At 41.9% G+C, this 15,381-nt stretch overlaps 1 long non-coding RNA gene across 1 annotated transcript in view; it reads left to right on the top strand.

The window, feature by feature from the left end:
* LOC144807894 (uncharacterized) overlaps positions 1-15,381 on the top strand; it is a 66,898-nt gene that overhangs the window by 34,074 nt on the left and 17,443 nt on the right. Inside the window, exon 2 of the long non-coding RNA XR_013606504.1 lies at positions 1,030-1,122. This is a non-coding gene — a long non-coding RNA (uncharacterized LOC144807894). The remainder of the gene's footprint in view (positions 1-1,029; positions 1,123-15,381) is intronic.

Genomic DNA, 15,381 nt, shown 5'->3' with positions numbered 1-15,381 from the left:
TCAGCAATATAAATCTGCCAGATTATTTAAATACACAAAGTAGACCTAGATGTGAAATACTACTGCTCTATAAATAGAAAATACATGGTTAACCCAAGTTTATCCAGTAATTAAATGCATTCAGGATATATAACGTTATATATACGGTATAACGTTTTCAGATTGGAGAGAATAGCAAATAAGAAGACAAACAAACTTCTAGAGATAATAGAACAATCAACGCATCCACTGTGAGGGCGTACATGAACCAGGGACTGTTCTATGTTCCTACATTTTAGGAACTTCAAACCTCTGATTAAATGTATAATAAAATAACACACAAAGCTAACAGTTTAACTTGTGTTTCCATGTGACTAGGATGGAGAATATATGTAAGATACTTCATAACAAGGCGTGTTACTTTGAAAAATTAACATAAAAGACAGGGTTCTATGCTGCGACAAACTGGAATAAAACATGTTTTTATTCTTTGTTCTTCTTAGAAATTCACATTGCTCATCAACATTGCTGTGCAGCAATGAAAATAATATGGCTACTTTTGAAAGAAGGCAGAACATGCTACTTTGAGTGTCAAGTACAGTGAATTCTCAAATGGAACTCTCAATGGAATGTCAAAGTACTTTACCCCATTCTGGTGAATCTCCACTTTCAACTTTTTTCCTAAACTTCACAAGCACAAGAATGAGGGACTGTCATTCTTCTGATGTGAGATCAGGTACGCTGGCACTCGAAAACCTCGGAAATGATTGTACGACATCAACATGGAATGCCCTAATCAATAGTACAACAATAAGCATGATCGTGCTGTCGTAGAGGAGGTGAATGACTGGGTCTTTCCTTTGTGGCAAGAGGTTAAAACTGAGAAACACAGATAATAGAGTCAGAAAGAATAGACAGGAGACTTAAGCCTTAATGTTCTTAAAATACTAGTCAATTCTGATGAATCTGGCCCAGTTAGCTTTCTTACTATCAGGCGTTGCCAAGAAGTACACACAGAGAGCATCAGAATGTTTGTTACTCTGTTTCCAGGCTTTCAGTTGTGAAGAACCTGAATAACCACCCACAACACAACAATGACGCCTGCTATTCTTCTTGTGTTCCTTGGAGTCTATGTGTGCTCAAGTAAGTAGAGTTTTTATCTATCAGTCGTAAAATGTGTGCTTCCGATAGGGGTTGGTTAATTGCAGCTGTGGGAATTCGATGGATCATTTGGAAATTGTACTGGTCGGTTGGATTGCATTTGAAAATACTTGACCAGTCATTAGAATTCCAAAAGTCCAAACACAGAATAATTCAGTGCTTACTTTGTAGGTTTTAAGTGTTGTTTTCCATTTTTCTGCCTAGACATCATTGCACAAACATATGTGCAGCAGTATTTTGGACACAAGGAGTTCAAATGATAGGGGTGAAGAAGGTGTGGGTGTGAGTTGGTCCGTAAGCCTGTTTGAGTAGCAAGGGAGATTGTTGGTATGAATTATTTCTCAACACTGCACAAAGCCATTATCAATAGAGCTGTACATAACCAGAGTTCATTAGAGTATTAGGAACCTGAACTACTGTCTCTGTCATATGTGCATGAAGTTTTATACACATTTCAGAAAATAGTGTACAGGAGGTTTTTGACAGACTTAGAGCATGCAAATAATGTCCACAAAGGGGTCTGTCAAGGAATCAAAATCAAACCACTTTTCATTCCTCCAGGGACATTCTGAACAGCATTTAAATACAAGGGCATTCTTCATCTTTTATCCCATTTAATGTGGAGGACTTGTGCCCAAAATAACTCCAATCTGTGGTTAATGCACAGAATAAGATGGATACATCAGCTATCTAGCACCACAAAAAGATGATGGATAGAAAGGGACCATTGTCAAGCATTCACCTCCAGTCACAGATTTGGGTTTAATTCATCACCTTTTTGCCTGCCACACTATGCCAGTTTTGACAAAGCCATATGCAAATCATCCTTGACCCTGATCACCAAGGGAACATGCCAGTCCAGCTTGAATTGCCAGGCCAGGTCCTCTCTCAACCAAAAAAGCAAGCATTCTGGGACCAGTTTCGGGGTATCACCCCTTATCAGCCAGGCTAGAGTTAATCCATTGGCATATTGAGCACAGGACCCACGTCTTGGCAGACCCTTCCCACTATGGGGCACCGCAGTTCGGACTGGAGTGTTTCCACGGGGAGCAGTGTCAAGACTGATTTGCATATGGCTGAGTCCAAACTGGGGTGGCATAGCGAGCACAAAAACAACATATCTGTGACTGGGGATGACTGTTTGACAATGTTCAGCATTCCATTCATCGTCTTTTTTTATTGTTATAGTCACCTTAAGTGGGAGGGGTATGCCCAAGCATGAGTCCTGTGCTCACTTTCCCACTGGATTCAAGCTAGCCTGGCTGATGAGGGGGTCACACCCTGAAACCAGTCTCAGGATGCTTGCTTTCCAGTCCAGGGAGGACCTGGCCTGGCAATTCGGGCTGGACTGTTCCCATGAGGAGGAGCAGGTTCAACACTGTTTTGCATATGACTGGGTCCTACCTGGGATGGCATGATGAGCAAACAAACTATGGATTTAACCCAGAGTTGTGAAAGGGGGTGAATGTTTGACTATATTCAGCATTCCATCTATCATGTACTTTGTGTTGCTACACCACCTATCTCTCTTTCAAGGGAAACTCTTGTTGCAGCACCTGGAGATCCCTTGCTACCTATCTATCACCAAAATCTCTTCCACTCTAGATGAGCAAACATTGCAGACTGGCACCCAAATATTATCTTAATATGTTCTAGCCACTGCAGGGCAGGTATGTCTGAACTCAAAGCTTCTCTTTTCCTTTCAAATCTATCATTTTCTCCGGTGCCTTCATCCCATGCAGATTCCAAGCAAGAATAACAGCATGGCTGCTTCAGCCTGGCTTGACCATCTGATCAACAAACCAAATTAAGCCTCCTCTATGAAACACAAGTTTTAGTTTACCACATGTCTGCCAGGGCAGGGGGTTGAAATGTGCTAGATGTCCAGAAACATGAACGTTTTGCAAAATCTACATAGATAAAAGGAACAGGATTTCACCGCATGGCCAAGGGCCTGATTTCACCTGTAGCCAACTCAAGACTCTTCTTTTAACTCCCATGGGGTGGTGGAAACTCAGTCTATTGCTAAATGTCCCTCACCCCCATGCTGTTAATATAAAATTCCATAGAACACCACCAATATCTCTAGATAGACTGACTGTGAATGAGGCAAAGTGTCCCAGAAAGGAACACTTGATGACGCCCACCAGAAGCTCCCTTTCAGAGCAACATGAGCTCTGGTACGAGAGGACTACCAAAGATCTGCCCCTGAAGGATGGTGAAACCCACTGGCCCACAAGCAGCAACCTTATATGACACAGAAAAAAACATAGACTAAGGAGCAGGATGGTGCATCCCAAGCAGTATGGTCCCTGAATATTGAGTCTTTAATTTCGTGCTACCTTTATATTGTATCAAAATTATGAATCACCAAGAGAATAAATGGGTAAGAATATGTGTGCTAAACTTTACTCTCCGTCAGTATTCCTTGATGATATATATATCTCCAAAGTACGCACATTTAGAGTTAGGAATAATAAATATAGACTTTCCTGAAAATATTTACTTTCATTCCATTTTGTTTGTTGATATTATTGCTACAATATTTTAATAGTACAATAATAAACTAGATATTTTGGCATACAATGATCTTAAACGCCGACGGGACGGAAGCACTTGAGGCAGAGAGACCCCAACCAAGTGGAGATCCCCTAAATGGGATGGAATGGGATGTTCTTTGCCAGGGGCATGGTGCTGGAGGCAAGGGCCAGGAAACCCCCCTTCCAGCTCTAAATGATCCCAACAGTGTGTATGCCGATAGCAATACACCCATCTCCGTCTTTCGGCGTCAGTGATTTATTTATTTGCTACTTCCCACAATTGCTGCAGCCGCACACAAGTGTTGTACCACACATCCCTATGATGTCCCTCAAAAGAGAGCACAAATAGAGCAGAACCTCAGGTCATTACTACATGACATTCTGAATGAAAGCGTTCCTGGAGAGTCAGAACTCAACAAAAAGAATGTGATACCTCAGGTTGACTTCAAAGACAGAGGAAGCAACAATCAGTTACCAGATGCCCTGGGCACTTAAAAGCCTGCCTACCTCTCCCATCAGGAGAAATAGCAATATTCTTCCTTTTTGCCTCCTCTATTGTAAAATGTGACAAAATTAAGCTGCAGTTTAGCCCAGTACACTAACAAAAAGATTGAGTTTATCACTAAGGGGCCGATTCTATTTCGTAAACCAATCGTACAACCAAATCAAATCCGTAGCCCTTTCCTTATGACTCGTACAATTCCATCCGAATCGCATAGTACGATTCGTTTGAAAAAAATATGACCGAATTGTTGCGAACTGTACGAAAAGCAAGGGAAAATCCGTACGACACGGACCATCACAGTGAACTGTACGAATCGTAAACATGCTGTACGACCCGACAAGTACGATCCGGACCGGGGAATGAGAACGCAATTCGTACGGAAAACGTCGCATATGAGCGATTCGTACGGAGAGCCACACAATCACATATGCACCGTACCCCTGAAATCATGGAGTGTACGCATCGTACCCCTACGCACCGTACCCCTGCAATCATGGGTGGTGTACGCACCGTACCCCTATGTACCGTACCCCTGCAATCATGGGGTATACGCACCGTACCCAGGGGGGGTCTGTTTCGTACACGGTTCGATTCGAAATCTGCTTTTCCTGAGGTTTTGAGCTCCCGTAGAAAAAGAATCGTACTGGGATCTGCTTTGGGTCTGACTCGTACTTCATCGTACGTATGGGGACGCTTAAGGGTACGATTCGTATGGGAAATATGCTCCATACGGCTATTTGTAAGGGATTTTACCGAATCGGAATCGGCCCCTAAATGTTTTACGCTTGTGCACCAATAATATTATTATTTGACCTTCATTCACAAATCCATCAGAAAAGGCAAATCCAACAGGTTTAGTTCAAATATAATCTTTATTTAAAGTCAGCCCTCTATATGAGTGGCTCCCATAGTCCTATTAATGACAAGCACAGGCAAAGATTTGAGTTATATTTGTGCTGAGAAACACAATACTGGCATGGAATGTCTATAACAATCATGTGCAGCAAAAGTAGACAAAAACGCTTACAGAGATGCCACTCTGTCAGTACAACTGAATTCTTTCTTTCCTCGTAGGGCAGCTGATAAGGTATGGCAGGGCAGCTTGACTTCATGAATGCATCACCAAGGTAGAGAAAGCTGAAAGAGTAAAAAGGTGGTGCATGCAGCAGATTGGGGGTGAGGCTGACGAGGGAAGAAAGAAAGCATGCAAAATCAATACACCTCCTGTGGTATGGGAGCTGAATTGTGATGATGCCTTGTGACATGCATGCTGCCAGCCCACCTGCGCTGCTCTGTCACTTCCAGGTCAAAGTTAAATTAAGAAGAATATTAGAACAAATGGCATTTTCCCACACCCATTAAAGGTTTTATATAAAACCAGTGTACTAGCTCTATGATGTATCCGCAACTCACTTGCCTTCTCTAGAGCTTGACCTCATTGGGTGGGCCTGAGAAATTATGCAGGCCCACCCTCATCTCTGTCAACTCATGCAGTCTTCAACAGTCTTCCATCTACTAGTCTTAGCCATCAGGCCCACCTTCATCTCTATCATCATATGCAGCCCTTAATCTACTAGGCAGCCCCAGCAGGCCCTGCCATATCTTCCTCTTTTTACTGAGTAAAAATGGAGAAGAAAGCACATTTGCTTGAACTATTCAAGGCTAAATGAAAACACTTTTTGTGTGTGTACCTTACAAGATGGTAGGCAGACGATCATGCATTCTGCAGTGGCTCTTGCAGTAGCGTGAAGCAGTATGAGTGAGTCCAGGTGCAGTGCTTGTTCCACAGTTTGACATGGACAGCAGAGTAGTGAACTCCGGGGCTAGTTGGAGAACATGCTAAAAGGTATCATTCTCTGCAACCTGCCGCTATCTGGTGCTGCAGCTACAGCTTGCAGAGTAGCTGTAACAAGCCACCCCTCGCTCTGACCGGAGATAGCCACAAATGAAACAGATCCCAAGCCATTTAGACCCATCAATGTAAAACCACCATTGCAAGCACTGCAGAACACTCCTGTGAGCTGACACAAACTATGAGGATGGTGGTGGTGAGTAGTGCCCCCATCACACTGGTTGGATGCCTGCCCACCATATCTAGAGGTCCCAGTTGGCCCTGTGGCGATCTCCGTTCACAGGATCCACCACCACGGTAGCTCCTGTGAAGGGCACAAGCAGTTTTGAGGCATGTGTTCCCAAGTGTCACCTGCCTGTGAAAAATAGAAAAAAAGAGTAACATTTTCCGACAATGGAACTGAGATTTAAAAGACAGCAGAAACATGTAATTACAAATTTGTTCAACAAATACAAAATACAAATACAATTATTTTGGCTGAGAATAATTGAAAGCCATACAACTAAATAGGAACTAATTAAAAATGGGGAATCACCTTGGTAGGACCAGTTCCTCATCCCCCATATTTATTTGATAGTTTTAATAGCATCACTAACACAAAAACATCTACTATTTTATTTAAAGTCATTGGTACTTCCACACAGTTTGTGATTTATTATGCTGCTTAGATATTAACAGTTAGTATCATACTCAGTAGAAGAAGGGTTTATTACCCATTTGAATGCTGGTTTACGGGATCCAAAGGCCATATTTTTCTTTTAATTAATTTGATCTGAAGAACATTAGCAAAATTAACCTTGTACAAATTATTTAGCTGTTTAGAAGGACAATTTGGACCATTGATTAAAAAAATCAAGTCCTCAGAATGTGATGGGTCTGTGATTCTCACCCCACCAAGCTCCAGAGCAGGATCATCCAAGTGATGCAAAGAACCCAACAAATCTGCCATATAAAAAAACACAGCCAAGAAATATACCATTTATCTGTGTTTCAGTACATTTGGTGTTTTTTTATTCTAGGTGTTGGGCCATTTCATTTGATAATTTTACCTGCATCCAAGTATCAGCATAACATTTTGATTTCAATTGAAGCAAGGTATGGTCAATATACCATTAGTACAATTAGGCCAGTGGCGGTTCCTGTCAACTTTATTAGAAAGCTGTGGAATAGCTATTATTACAACCACAAAGCTTGTGGCAACGACTATCCAGTGCTTTTCTTGCCAACGTAGTAATGGCGCTCACCCAATGTGGACCAATTAGCCCTGAAGCCCATTTGAGAACATTTTAACCCCATGCGCGCTCGCCGGTTTTCCCGCTGCACGTTGAAATTTTTAAAAAATGCGGTTTGTGACAAAGCGAGCTCGTCATGCACGTAGCGCAGGTAACGCCCATGACGAGCTGGCTTTGTCATTAGCGTCGAAGGGGTTAAATAATTTTTAGTGTAATGCTTGTATGTAACTGGGTTGTTAGTTGAGAGGGGTGAGATCTCCACTTAAAAAATAAACTCAGTCCTTGTCATGGTGAACCACAAATTTGCAAAATAAACCTGTGCTTAACCCTCTGTTAGCTTGCCACAGAAGTAGGCATGTTACACTTAGAGAGAATTTGTAAACTATTTATGCAGCACTCAGACAGTAATAAAGTGAAAGCACAACACATGAACAATTCAAAACCAATTTAGAAAAACAGGGTACATTTTAATACATAAATGATACTAAAACATCAATAATCCGAAAAGTTGAACCAGATTTGTGAATTTTAATTTTAGGTAAAAATAGCACCAAGAAGTGAAAAGTACCAATCAAGGTTATCAGGTCACACTAGTCCAGGTCCAAGTCAAAGGTTCAGGCAGAGCGCGATAGAGCAGAGGTCTGATATACAGACCAGGTTTATCCCAGTAGAAGGTTGACTTTCTACTTTGTCCAGTTCCACATCAGGAGACTCAAGGAGAGCTTTGCATTGGCACGGGAGAGCAAGGAAATCGTTGTTGGCGCAGAGTCGGTCGCTGGTGGACATTTGACTGTGAGGAGATCACTGCTGGTGCAAAGAGCTGGTTGCTGGTCAGAGCTTCAGATTGGTGGGAAACGTGGGCGGCTGTTGCTGATGTGAAGAGCACAGTGTGAGTGAATTCCACAGTCTGTTTCCCATCGTATGCTGGTCCCATATTGAACTCAGTGAAATCCGCTTGTGTTGATGAGAAGACAGGGAATGGTTCTTTTCCAATGCAAAGACCCAAGGACCTCTGGATTTTAAGCTGGAGTCCAGTTGTTGCAGTTTTGAGGTAGGAGTTCACTCCAAGGCCCACATTTTGGGGATTTTGGCATAGGGCTGCACAGGAAGTCACCGTGCTGCGCTGCCTTACGGAAAATTTAAAGGGCAACAATGCACCGTATATTTATGCAATTCGGTGCATTCCTCTCCTGTCTCCCAGCGCTGGTGCCCTTTTGGCAGCCTTGCACCAACTTATGTTCCATTGCATGCAGGATTATTTTTGTGTAGGAAGGGACACCTTCCTGCACAGAAACAATCCTAAGAGGTGTTTTGCTCTTACTAAGTGTGCTGCAGAATGCAGCACACATTGAATGCGGTACAAACTAGGAGAAATAAAGATATCAAAAGGCATAAGGATTCCCCAGGTTTACATGATTTTGCCAATCTGGGTCAGCATCAAAATGGTGTTGCATGGAAACACCCACCACGATGCCCAAGTAATGCCTTTTGAGCATACTGTAAATTGATGCAGCGATTTGAGCTGCATGGCCTTACTCAAGATCCACGAGGCCACTCAAAGGGTGGCTTTGCGTGGCTTCAAAAAATGTGATTGAGAGCCTTGCATCACGCATGTCCCACTTTACGAGGTGCAAAAGTGAGGGAAAGCTCTCATAAATAACCACCCAAGTGTCCAGGACGCACATATTGGGGTGGTCAGGACTCACTCCAACAATGGTTAGCAGCAGGGTCCTGGCAGGTCCAGTTGGTACTGATTAACTGACCCTTGGAGAAACGCCTATGATCCTAGGTTCAAGGCAAGCAGCTCCAATCTTCCTTCAGGCTTCAGAAAGCAGGGTAGTCCTTTTTCTGATTGTCCACTGGTCCAGGAGTATTTTATTGAGAGGTCCTGCTACCCTGTGTGTTGGGTGTCACCCCTTTTGCCTAACCCTAAATGGTTCTTGTAAGTTCTGCGCCTTCCCTAAGTTTGGCTCCATTTTGTCCAGGGTAACACAGATCAGGCAGGCCCAGGTGGGGGTTCCATATGCATGTGACAGTACAGCCAGATTCTGAAGTCAGGAAGGGTGTGGGCACAGCCCTCATGATATACTTTGAAGCTCAGGAAGGGCTGAGCAAACCCACCCAGGCCATCGTGCCCAGGGGAGGAATTCCATTCATTACACCCAAGGCCCTTTTGTCATCACACCACTGGAGGTCAATTAACAGTCATGTGACTGAGGACACCGGCAGAAAGGCACATTTGGTTAAGGCAGAAAAATGTCAACTTTCTAAAAGTAGTTATTAGACCCAACAGCCTTATGGTGGTCTTTCTTGACTTTTTGACTGCCTTACTCCATTTTCTGCCTTCGTTTTGAATACATGTCTGGGGTGGTTGACATCTGGGTTTTGTGCATTTCCTCTAGAAAGCCACACACACATGGAGCTTAGGTGTGATTGATGGGCCATGTGCATCCTGACTCTGAGTCTGGAGCCAGGTAAGGAAAAGAAGATCTCTATGCACTGTAAAATGTTCGTTGACGCCTCCCCCACTTCAAAGGCACAACTGGATATAAGTACTGGACCACTGATACCATGACTTCAGTACACTTCTGGACCTTTGACCACTCTGCCAGGAAGAGAAATTGCTGTGCTGATGGAAGGACTGCCAATCTACTGGACTGCTGCTTGCTGTGCTCTTGCCTTGCTGCCTTCTGTTCTCCTGACTGGGTGCATCACTTGAACCCAGAGTGACTCCATGGGCCTGCTGGCTGCCTCCTGTTATAAGTCTCAGAGATATAAAAGACTTCAATTACCTACATCTGCATTTGGACTTTCCAAGCTGTGAGTCTGGCCTGCCAAGTGGTGCCAACCCAGCTCTGGACCCTTGGAAATGAGGCCTACGGTGCTACTACAACAAAAGCATATGCATCCTCATTGGATCTGGCACATCTTTGCGTGGGTCGGAACCGGCATATCCTCGGTGAAGCGTGAAACAGAGCTGGCAAATCGCAATAGGAGCCAGCCCATAGTAGTCAGAATAGGCAATTCACATGCTGCTGCAGCAGTAGCCACACATCGCCGTCAAAACCGGCACCTCGCACTCAGAACTGACGCATCGCCGCCATTGTGTGGAATATCTTACCTCATTTTGCCCTTTGCGTGGCTCAACACCGACACATCGCTTTGACTGCAATTTGCATCTTCTTTGACGTCGATGCAAGCCCGGATTGAGGTTACTTTGTTCGGCGGGGATCACTCACATAATATCGAGGGACATAATATCGACTAGCAAAAATATCGGCGAAAAAATATCGACAGACATAATATCGACTTTGTATCTACAAACAGGTAAGTACAAAAATATCGAGTAAAAAATATCATTTACAAAAATATAGTTTATAAGAATATCGACTTTATTAAAAACAATGTTAAATTAAATTAATATTAAGAATTAATTACTAAAATATACTTAAAAATACTTAAATTACCTTATATTAATTAATTAATTAATTAAAGTTATAAAAAATTTCACAATCATATTTGTTAAAACATATATATATATAGTAACATAATATTATTTAAAAATATCCAATATTATTACCGTAGGGTAGCGGAAGTGTAAAAATTACTATTCCGCTCCAGAGAGTGCAACAGTAGGGAAAGCATTGGATAGCGTAGGGGTAAAAATTACTATTCCCACTCCAAAGAGTGCAACAGTAGGGAAAGCGTTGGATAGCGTAGGGGTACAAATTACTATTCCCACTCCAGAGAGTGCAACAGTAGGGAAAGCGTTGGATAGCGTAGGGGTACAAATTACTATTCCAACTCCAGGGAGTGCAACAGTAGGGAAAGCGTTGGATAGCGTAGGGGTAAACATTACTATTCCCACTCGAAAGAGTGCAACAGTAGGGAAAGGGTTGGATAGCGTAGGGGTAAAAATTACTATTCCCACTCCAGAGAGTGCAACAGTAGAGAAAGGGTTGGATAGCGTAGGGGTAAAAATTACTATTCCCACTCCAGAGAGTGCAACAGTAGGGAAAGCGTTGGATAGCATAGGGGTAAAAATTACTATTCCCACTCCAGAGAGTGCAACAGTAGGGAAAGCGTTGGATAGCGTAGGGGTAGAAATTACTATTCCAACTCCAAAAAGTGCAACAGTAGGTAAGGCGTTGGATAGCGTAGAGGTAAAAATTACTATTCCCACTCCAGAGAGTGCAACAGTAGGGAAAGCGTTGGATAGCGTAGGGGTACAAATTACTATTCCCCACTCCAGTGAGTGCAACAGTGGGGAAAGTAGATACTTCATATATTATTTTAAAAAATATATTTATTAATATCTATAAAAAAATTAATTAAAAGTAATTACCAATTTAATATAATAATTAATTAATTACAAATACTGATTTAAATTAATCATTACAATTAGTTAACTATTAATACTAATTAATTACAAATTAACAATTAATTAATTAGTAATTAAAAAGTTACTTAACAATTAAAATCTAATAAATACCAAAACAATTAACATATGTAATTAGTTATAATTAAATTACTTCCCACCCTATTCGCCTATAAACCCACAACCCGCTACAGAAATTAAATTAGTTAAATAAACATAATTATCAATTAATCAATTAAATAAAATAATTGGCAATTAAAATTTTATTAATTACCAAATAACAATTATTTAACAATTAATTATGAATAAATAACACAACATAAATTAACATATTTAATTAATTATAATTAAATTACTTCCCACCCTATTTCCCTATAAACCCACAACCCGCTACAGAAATTAAATTTGTTAAATTAACATAATTATCAATTAATCAATTAAATAAAATTAATTGTCAATTAAAATGTAATTAATTACAAAATAAAAATTAATTAACAATTAATTATAAATAAATACTAATAAATAGATTTACATATTTAATTAATTATAATTAAATTAATTCCCACCCTATTCCCATATAAACTCACACCCGCTACAGAAATACATTTCGCAAAATGTAAATAACATTAAATTAATTAATTAAATTACATTATAACATAAATAAACACTTTTAACACATAAAATACACTATAAAAAATTCGATATTATTAAATGTTCGATATTTTTACTAACCTATATTATGTACTTCGATATTTTGACTATCTATATTTTAAAATTCGATATTACATTACTTACCTTCAAAACGATATTTTTGATGTCTATATTCTGTCCATTCAATATTTTGTCCATCCTATATTTTGTACTCGATATTATGTCCATTCGATATTTTGTCTGTTTACCGTTCGGCGGACCTAAGTGGGTCCCTGTATCCAGCTTGCGCCCATTCGCAATCCGTGTGAAGTTTTGACTTTGCCCCGGTCCGGTGCTACCAGATATCCCATTTGAGCGCCTATTGTTTTAAGCACTACTTTACATGTATTCTTTAAAAATTCATATCTCAACTTCTACTTGTTGGATTTTTGTCATTCTGGTCTCAGTTTAGTTATGGAATTAAGCTTTATTTTTCTAACCTGGGGTGGAGTCTTTTTGTGGTGTTTTTCACTGTTACGGTTTGAAGTTTTGCACAAATAGTTTACACATTGACTAGTAAGTTATGCCTTACTGCTCTGTGCCATGCTACCAGAGAGTGAGCACAGGATAATTTAGGGTTTGTTGTGTCTTATCATGATGAGGATTGTGGTTCCTGCTTTGAAATGGTGCAATTTCTAACACTGGCATTTTCAGCATAATCACCTAAAATTCAACTTTACCGTTAAAGAGGATTTTAAATTACAATTCAAATGAGTGGAAGACATATTTCTCTTTTGTATCCCAAACTGCTTGGGAGCAGATAGAGAAATCTGCATCCAAAGTTATCACTCAATAAATGTGGCATGAGACATGTTGTGCAGTGCAACTCCATTGGGTGGCACAATGTGTGCTGCAACCCACTTGCAGCATTCAATTTATAGGCCCTGAATTTATGTAATACCATTTACTAGGGACTTATAAGTAAATCATTTGTGCCAATTGCGTGTACACCAATCTTACTATGATTGGAAGGGAAAGAACAATCGCTTTACAACTGCATTGAAGGAGAAACTGAACAGAATCCTAACACCAACAAAATGAGTGCAGCAAAAAATAAGATAGTGAAGGTGAAAATCTTGAGGAATACCATGCAAAATGTGGTCATTATAACAATATATTAGCAAACAACTCACCGCCTGACTCTAATAATGCTAGTCAATGATAGTTTCTGGGACAATGAAATTCATTTGTACTTAGGTTGTTAAAGTTTGCCATTCCAGAATGACACAATTATCCCAGTTCTAAAAAATGTTTTATACAATAAGCTCAATGTAAAACTCAGTTTAAGGAAATATGCATTGAGGACAGATATAGAAATACCATTAGGGCCAGGAGCTTATGATGGATAGCAACTTTTAATTAATGTGAAAACGTTGTCTATGGAAATTCTAATAACATTTTAACAATTTAAATGATGGACTATGAGGAGCAGCATTTAGATCTGTAATGAGCAAATACCACACTTTATAAGAAATATGGTTATTTCCGGAATTTTTGGAATTGTTAGTTACAAATCCAACCAGATTTTAGAATCTGTGGGTATCCTTAGATGTTTTGGAATCAATTAGAGCACACCAGATTTGATATTGTTTGTTGCAAATTGAAAAAAAGGTTTTTACATTCAAATTTCAACTGCTTTAATGATATGCAAATTAGTGCCTTGTAGTTTTTTTTTTTAAGTAATCTAGCATACTTTTTTTTTAAGAAACATGAAATTTAATGTATTATGAAGTGTAATTCTCTTAAGGTGTGATATCAGATAACTTAATACTAACATGAAGTGCTCCCAAAGGCGGAGCAATAATTTTTATGCAAGTGACTATGATATAAATATTAGTGTATTGTTCAACTTTTTGAGACCACAGATGATCAAATTGTTTTAACAAATAAATATTCTAACATATTCTTTTATCATTAATTACTATAATGTGTGTGGGGCGGAGCTAGCCAGCAAGCGCAATGGACGCCTAGAGCCGGAGCTCCGCCGAGCGCAGACGAATAATCCGCAATTATCCTGAAAAGAGCGACTAACTGGACTCCCCGTCCACCCACCCAATTACCTGAAAGAGTGGCCGACTGGCGTTCTTGAGGAAACGAGCGGAGGTGAATCCTGTGCGACACTGCGGCCTGGCGCGGTTGCGGCCCTGGTAGGCCGTGAGGCAGCGTCCTTGTGTGCGTTCAGGGTCCGGGCGACGTGACACGACGAGCGGCTGCCGGTGGAGCTGCGACCCGGTGCTCCAACACTCGGGGGGCCTGGAAGCTGCAGACGAGGCGAGGAGGCAGGATCAGCTGCCGGGGCACCGCCGGGTACGTTCCCCTGCTACCGGTGCTGTGTGGTGTGCTCCTCTGCTGGCTGGGGCGCCTGTGGTCCCTCGGCGGGGCGCTCCGACGGTGGGGGACCAGAGAACTGTATGCAGGCGATCTTGGCTGCTTGGGGTCCGCCCGTGTGGAGATCGGTTGGCCGGACCGGCGCTGACAGGGAGAGCCCTTCGCCCCACTGAGTGGCAGTCCACGGTGAGCAGCGCTAGCTGGACCCCCGCGAGCGGTGCGTGCGATGCCCACACGCCCATTACCTACGCACTAACACATGGTGCTGACCACGCCGGGCTTTGGGACCTGCCTAGCCCGAGGAGGACTGAAGGTTCAATTTAACTGCTGAGACGCCCAGAGCTTGATCGTCTCCCTTCTCTGGCTGCCCCGGGCAGGGGGTTGGCTGACCTGGTCATTGATAGCCCTGTGCGTGGGGTACATATGGATACTGCGCCGCAGCATTGCACACTCGGGGAACTGTTTGGTTTTGGCTGCGCCTCCCTACTGCGCCTCGTGGGACATTCCTCCGAGGCCACGAGTGGCACTGATCCATGGGGGATTGCGGCGGCATACTTGGCGACCCCTTGGGCCGCGAACAGACTTTGTGCTTCCCCTACTGGAGGGTGGTCTCCCGGCCACGAGATGGGCAAAGGCGACAAAACCCAAAGCAAACTGCCCTTTTCGCAAAGACGACTGACGCAGCACAGCCCGTCGCCGGAGGCTGTGACGGTCAC

Source organism: Lissotriton helveticus, chromosome 1_2 (assembly GCF_964261635.1).
Source record: "Lissotriton helveticus chromosome 1_2, aLisHel1.1, whole genome shotgun sequence".
Taxonomy (NCBI): domain Eukaryota; kingdom Metazoa; phylum Chordata; class Amphibia; order Caudata; family Salamandridae; genus Lissotriton; species Lissotriton helveticus.
Note: the sequence above shows the minus strand (reverse complement) of the source record. Positions and strands in the feature narration are given on the sequence as shown.